The sequence below is a fragment of the Hypanus sabinus genome, chromosome 2 (assembly GCF_030144855.1).
Source record: "Hypanus sabinus isolate sHypSab1 chromosome 2, sHypSab1.hap1, whole genome shotgun sequence".
NCBI lineage: Eukaryota > Metazoa > Chordata > Chondrichthyes > Myliobatiformes > Dasyatidae > Hypanus > Hypanus sabinus.
The window spans coordinates 140,909,688-140,917,394 of NC_082707.1; positions in this window are offsets into that span (position 1 = coordinate 140,909,688).

Here is a 7,707-nt window from a genome sequence, read left to right on the forward strand (position 1 = left end):
CTCAAATGTTACACATTGCTTGAGAATATAACACGTATACTGTACCACTCTGGGGATGGGGGCGGCTACCTAGGGAAATCCGCAGCGACAAGGTCTCTGACACGGTTCCTGGCTCTGTAGTTCAGAAGGGAAGGGCAGAGAAGAGCGATGGTGATGGGGGATTCAGTCGGGAGATTCTGTGCACATGAATACGACTCCCGGATGCTAAGTTGCCTCTCAGATGCCAGGGCTAGCGATGTCTCAGATCAGGTCCACAATATTCTTCAGGGGGAGGGGTGTGCTAGAAGTCGCGGTAAGTATTGGTACCAATGACATGGATGAGGAATCTAAAAGCAGGACCTGAAGGTTAGTAATCTCTGGATTGCTGCCTGTGCCACGCGCCGGCGAGGGTAAAAATAGGAGGTTATGGCAAATGGATATGTGCCTGAATAATTGATGTGGGATCCCGATCAGTGGATCATTCGGATCTCTTCTGGGGAAGATGTGACCAGTACAAAAGGGATGGGTTACACTTGAACTCGAGGGAGACCAATGTCCTTGTGGGCAGGTTTGCTCGAGCTTTTTATTGAGGGAGGAGGTAAAACTGCAGCGTGTAGAGAGACTGTGAGAAAGCAGTGGATGAAGCATAACTGGTTCGATTGAAATGTGTCTTTAATGCGAGAAGTACCGAGGACAAGGGTGATAAACTTTAGAGCATGGATCAGTACATAAAATTATGATGTTGGGGTCATTACAGAGGCTTAGATCATTATGTGCCGTATCATATGACATTGGCCATTATGTTATTTCCACGACCATGATTGTTCTTGGCAACGTATTCTAAGGAAGTGAGTTGCCTTTGCCTTTCTGTGCAGCGTCTTTACAAGACGGGGGACCCCAGCCATTATCAAAACTTTTTAGAGATTGCCTGCCTGGCGTTAGTGGTTGCATAACCAGGCCGTGATATGCACCGCTTGCTCATCCGACCGTCCACCATCTGCTCCAGTGGTTTCACGTGACCCTGATCGGGGGGGCTAAGCAGGGGCTACACCTTGCCCAAGGGTGACCTGCAGACTAGCAGAGGGAAGGAGCGCCTTACACCTCCTTTGGTAGAGACGCATCTGCACCCTGCCACCCGTTCCCTGGTTCACAAGTTTCAAAAGGAACGCAGAAGGAGGTAAAAAATGTGGGGGAGTGGCATTGCTAATCGGGGATTGCCGCTGCAGCAAGGGATGATGTCCTGGAGGGGTCGCCTACCGGATCAGTATGGGTGGAAGTCGGAAACCGGAATGGAACGATCATTCTATTGAGGGTTTTCTACAGATGCCTCCCCCACCTCCGCCCATAGCAACAGACACACCGAAGAGAAGATCAGGAAAGTTGTAAAATAACAGGGATATTATCATAGCTGACTCTAACACTGATAGATACCTTCTTGGTGCAGAAAATTTAGATGGGGCAGAATTTGTTAGCTGTGTCAGGAAGGATAGGTTGACTAAAGGAGAGTATTTCGGAGACAACTCCTGGCCTTCAGCTGTCTTACAGAGGGATAGCAGCAGACGTTATGGGAAAGTATTTCACTGGGGAATGGCAAAATATGATGCTATTAGGTAGGAAGCTGGGAGCGTAAACTGGGAACAGATGTCCTCAGAAAAGAACAATGGTATATGAAAAGTGTTTAGGGAGCACACGCTGGGGCTCTGGATAGATTTGACCCACTGAGGGAGGGAAAGTGTGCTCGGGTGAAGGAACCATGATTAACAAGGGATGTAGAACATCTAGTCAAGAGGAAGAAAGGAATCTATTTAAAGATCAGACAGAGTTCTCCAGAGTTATAATGACTTGGGAGAGCTAGAATGGGACTTGAATGGACCTTGGCAGGTAGGATTTAGTAAAACGCCAGGTTGTTCTGCACGTACATGATGAATAGAAAGATGACTAGAGCGAGGTAGGGCCGATTGGAACAAAATATGAAACACCTGCTTGGAGTCGGACTATGTTGTGGATGTCCGTAATGGATGGTTTGCTTCAGTATTTATTAGTGACAGGGGCCTTGACGAACGTGAAGACAGCGTAGAACAAGGTAATGTACTGAAACACATCGACGAGAAAGAAGATGTGCTAGAACATTTGAAAAACATTAGAATAGATAAATCCCTGGGGCCGGTCAGGATATGCTCCAGGTTACTATGGGAAGCGAGGGAAGAGATTGTCGCGCCTTTGCCGATGATCTCCTGTCCCCTCTGGCCACAGGAGTAGTACCAGGAGATTGTAGGGTGATCTTTTGTTCACGAAAATTAATAGCGATAATCCTGGGAATTATAGACCAGTGAATCTTACAGCAGTAATGAGCAAATTTAGAGACCAGATTTACGAGCATTTGGAGAAGATTAGTCAAATTGGGATTAGTCAGTAGGACAGTAGGAAGCATGTCATGCCTCACGAGCCAGACTGAGTTTTTTTAGGAAGTGACAACCATTAATGAAGGTAGAGCGGTGGATGTGGTGTATATGGATTTTAGTAAGGCTTTTGATAAGTTTTCCCATAGCAGGCTTATTCAGAAAGTGAGCAGACATGGACCCCAGGGAAAGTTGGACGCGTGGTTTCAGAATCGACTTGTAGAAGTGGTAGAGGATGGAGCGTATTCTGTCTGAAGGTTGGTGACCGGTGGTGTTCCACATGGATCAGCTCTTTCTGATTTGTATAAATGACTTGGATGAAGAAATGGAAAGTGGGGGTGGGGGTAGTGAGTTTGCAGATGACACGAAGGTTGGCGGTGTTGTGGATAATGTAGAAGGTTGTTGCAGATTACAGCCAGACTATGATAGGATACATACCTAAGCAGAAAGGTGGCAGATGGATTTCAGTCTGGAAAAGTGAGAAATGACACACCTTGGAAGGTCCAACCTGAAGGCAGAGTTCTGGGTTAATAGCAATATTTTTAGCGGTGCGGAGGATGGTTCACGTCCATAGATACTTCAAAGTTGTCCCACAAGTTGCTACATTGTTAAGAAGGGTATGATGTATTGGCCGGTATTAGACCGGTACTGAGTTCAAGAACCGCGAGGTAATATTGCAGCTCTGGAAGAACGCGGTTAGACTCCATTTGGAGTATTCTCTTCAGTCCTGCTCGCCTATTTATAGGAAAGGTGTGGCAACTTTAAAAAGGATACAGAGAAGACTTACCAGGATGCTGCCTGGATTAGAGAACATGTCTTATGAGGATGAATTGAGTGAGGTAGGGATTTTCTCTTTGGAGCAAAGGAGGATGAGAGATTACTTGATAGCAGTGCGTAAGATGATAAGAGGCATGGAGTAGACATCCAGCTCTTTTCCCAGTGTGGAAATGGCTAAAATGAGAGGGGATAATTTTAAGGTGATTGGTGGAATGTATAGGTGGGTTTCAAAGGTGTTTTTCTGGGTGGGTGCGTGTAACGCGTTGCCACGGGTGCTGCAGAGTCGGACACATAAGAGATATTTAAGCGATTCATAGAGAAGGGCACATGGATAAAATAAATATTGATGGATATGCGGGAGGAAAGCGCTGAAATTATCCTGGAGTAGGTTAAAAGTTCGGCACAGTATGGTGCGTTGAAGGACCCTGTTCTGTGTTGCCATGTCGTATGTTCTGAGGAGTTTAATACATTTCATCTGGCAAAGGAAATCCGAAGGTTTGAAGTGCCTTCAATCAGAGAGAAAGAGAGGGCTATATACTGCGGTCAGTGTGTTACGGTTGCTAACCAATGACAGCCACTGGAATGTCGTTCTTAATGAACAAGTGACATCGCTACAGACATCGAGGCGAACACCAGACCAGTGAGGACTGCGTCACTTGCTAAACAAATTTGCTGCAGGGTTTCAGCTCGTGTGAAACTAATCGGCGCTCGGTTTCTGTCAGGGTAGCCCCGGGAAGAATAAACCCTTCCGTCTGCAGCACTGTCGTCCCTCGTCCCTAGGTGACAGCCTCAATGTTCTCATCAGGCTGTTCTCACACACATACACACTTACCCTCTCTCTCTCTCTCTCACACACACACACACACAAACATAGACACACACTCACCCTCTCTCACACACATACACACTCACACTCTCTCTCTCACACACACACACACACTCCCCCTCTCTCTCACAGACACAAACATACACACACACTCACATACCCACACACACACATATACATAATCACACACACACTCATATACCCACACACACACTCTCTCACATACACACTCTCTCTCACACACACACATACCCTCTCTCACACACACACACACACACACACTCCCCCTCTCTCTCACAGACACAAACATACACACACACTCACATACCCACACACACACATATACATAATCACACACACACTCATATACCCACACACACACTCTCTCACATACACACTCTCTCTCACACACACACATACCCTCTCTCACACACACACACACACACTCCCCCTCTCTCTCACAGACACAAACATACACACACACTCACATACCCACACACACACATATACATAATCACACACACACTCATATACCCACACACACACTCTCTCACATACACACTCTCTCTCTCACACACACATACCCTCTCTCACACACACACACACACTCCCCCTCTCTCTCACAGACACAAACATACACACACACTCACATACCCACACACACACATATACATAATCACACACACACTCATATACCCACACACACACTCTCTCACATACACACTCTCTCTCACACACACACATACCCTCTCTCACACACACAAACATACACACACACTCACCCTTTCTCTCTCTCACAGACACATACACACTCACATACCCACTCAAACACTCTCTCTCACATACACACACACACACACACACATATACACACTCACATACCCACACACTCTCTCTCTCTCTCTCACACACACACACACACACACACACACACACACACACACACACACACACACACACACACACACAAACACACACACACACATACACACCATATCACATGAATTAAGGATAGTCTCCACATCTAATAGCTGTGAATAATGCACATTCGGAAAAGACGCTGATTATAATTTTAATTAAGACTAGAGTGATGTTCTGCGCTGCTTTTCTCCAGCTTCCAAGTCGAATTACAGCGGGGACCTCGGCAAGCACTATTGGAGCCGGGCTGAGAGATATGCACAGGACTTCACCGGGCAACAAAAAAGAAAACCTCTGCGAGAAAGCTCACCAGCTCGACTGTCAGTCAGTGGGGAGGGTGCATGGGCCTCACTCGCTGTAAGACACGGGAAACACGCGAGTTATTTGCTGCAAAGAAAATATAAATCTAGGAACACATGCGCACTCAAAGGCTTTAATTACTCTAAACACTCACAGACAGTGGAATCTATCCGCAAGAGATAACATCCAGAAGTATCCGCTTAGGTTTTAGAGGTGACTTGCAAAGGTTGGAAACCGCTCTGACTGCACATTTTTTAATTGGAGACTTGGAGAGCGAGATTAGTGAAATGTAATCGATACCACCCCTCCCCCCCCAAACACACACACACACATACACACACACACACTTCCCCGATAAATAAATGGCTGTGAACCATTGGATTTACAACATTTAACAGCTAACATTTAAATGCACACACTGTGACTGTGATTTAAAGGGATGCCTTTGCTTTCAGTGCTGTGAATGTGCAGAAAGGGCGTTCAAACATCATCATTACAACGGACAATGGTGACGGTCCGAGTTACCTCCAAAAAGAAAACCAGCAAATGCTGGAAACACTCGGCGGGAAAGGGAAAGAAGTAAGGTTTCAGGCTTCTGTTACTCTCTCCACAGATGCTGCCTGGCTCGCTGAGTGGTTCCAGCATTTGCTGGTTTTATTTCAGATACCCAGCGGCTGCGCTTTTCATATTTTATGTAGCCTGGCCAGTTCATTCTGAACTGTTTACCTATAGAGGGCTATGGGTAAAGCCTAGGTAGTTCTAAGGTAGGGGCATGTTCGGCACAGCTTTGTGGGCCGAAGGGCCTGTAGGTTTTCTATGTTTCTATGTTTGCCTTCCTTTGGAAATTGGACCGATATTGCAGTTGTGTTGACAGTGTACTGAGCGGATCTACTTCGCGACAGAATAACTGACCACAAAGGGGTAGTATAAAGCGCCATAAAGTGGCAATATACCTGTGTGCTGTCCGGACAGAAGAAAGATTGTCCAGAATTTAAACTAACCTTCCAAGCCGTAGAAGATGCTAGTGTCCTGCAGCTGTCCCCTCAGTGTTTTTTTTCGCGAGGGGAGATCATTTCTACCCCAGCCATGCCACCGTCGGACGTGTCCACCGGAATAAAGTGGAATTGTACCTCACCTACATCCTCAGGGGAACAAAAGTGGATTGTTTCGAAGGCCATATACGCCCAAACAAATAGCATGCAAAAAAAAAGTGTGCTCGTGGTTCCAGGGTACTAGCATTATCAAAGTTTAAAGTTCAAATGCACTATCAAAGTATGTATCTCATATACAGTCTTGAGGTTAGTCTTGCAAGCACTTACAAAACACAAAAAAAACCACAAAGAATTCAGTTTAAAAAAATACCAACAAGACCATATCCAACTTGCAAAAGAGGACAAATCTCGGAAATAGTAAAACAAAAGTAAACAAAAACACATAGAACATGAACTGCAGAGTTCCAGAAAACGAGTCATAAACAGAAATCTGAAGATGCTGGAAATCCAAGCAACACGTACGTAATGCCTGAGGGACTCAACAGGCCAGGCAGCGTCTACGGAAAAGAGTAAACAGTCGACGTTTCGGCCCGAGACTCTTGATTGTTTACTCTTTACCATATATGCCTGGACTGCTGAGTTCCTCCAGCATTTTGTATGTGTTGCCCGAAAGTGAGTCCCAGGCATCCAAGAACCCCCACCACCCAGGTCACGCTCGCCTCTCGCTGCTACCATCGGGAAGGAGGTTTCCACAGCACCAGGTTCAGAAACATTTATTATTCTTCAACCATCATGCTCCTGAAGCCGAGTGCACCACAACGCTGGACTGATCATTGAACACAATCTATGGACTAACTTTCAAAGGCTCAACAACTCGTGTTCTCAGTATTATTTGTTATTATTAATATCTATCTATCTATCTATTTAGAGATACAGCGCGATAACAGACCCTTCAGGCCCAACTAGCACTGGAGAGATGGGATTACTTATTTTTTGTTACTCCACACCTGGAGTATTGTGTTCAGTTTTGGTCTCCAAATTTGAGGAAGGACATTCTTGCTACTGAGAGAGCGTAGCGTAGATTCATGAGGTTGATTCCCGGGATGGCGGGATTGTCATCTGTTGAAAGATTGGAGCCACTGGGCTTGTATACACTGGAATTTAAAAAGATGAGAGGGATCTGATTGAAACATATAAGATTATTAAGGGATTGGACATGCTAGAGGCAGGAAACATGTTCCCGATGTTGGGGGAGTCCAGAACCAGAGGGCACAGTTTAAGAATAAGGGGTAGGCCATTTAGAATGGAGTTGAGGAAAAACTTTTTCACCCAGAGAGCTGTGGATCTATGGAATGCTCTGCCTCAGAAGGCAGTGGAGGCCAATTCTCTGGATGCTTTCAAGAAAGAGTTAGAGCTCTTAAAGATCATGGAGTCAAGGGACATGGGGAGAAGGCAGGATCGGGGTACTGATTGTGGATGAGCAGCCATGATCACATTGAATGGTACTGGCTCGAAG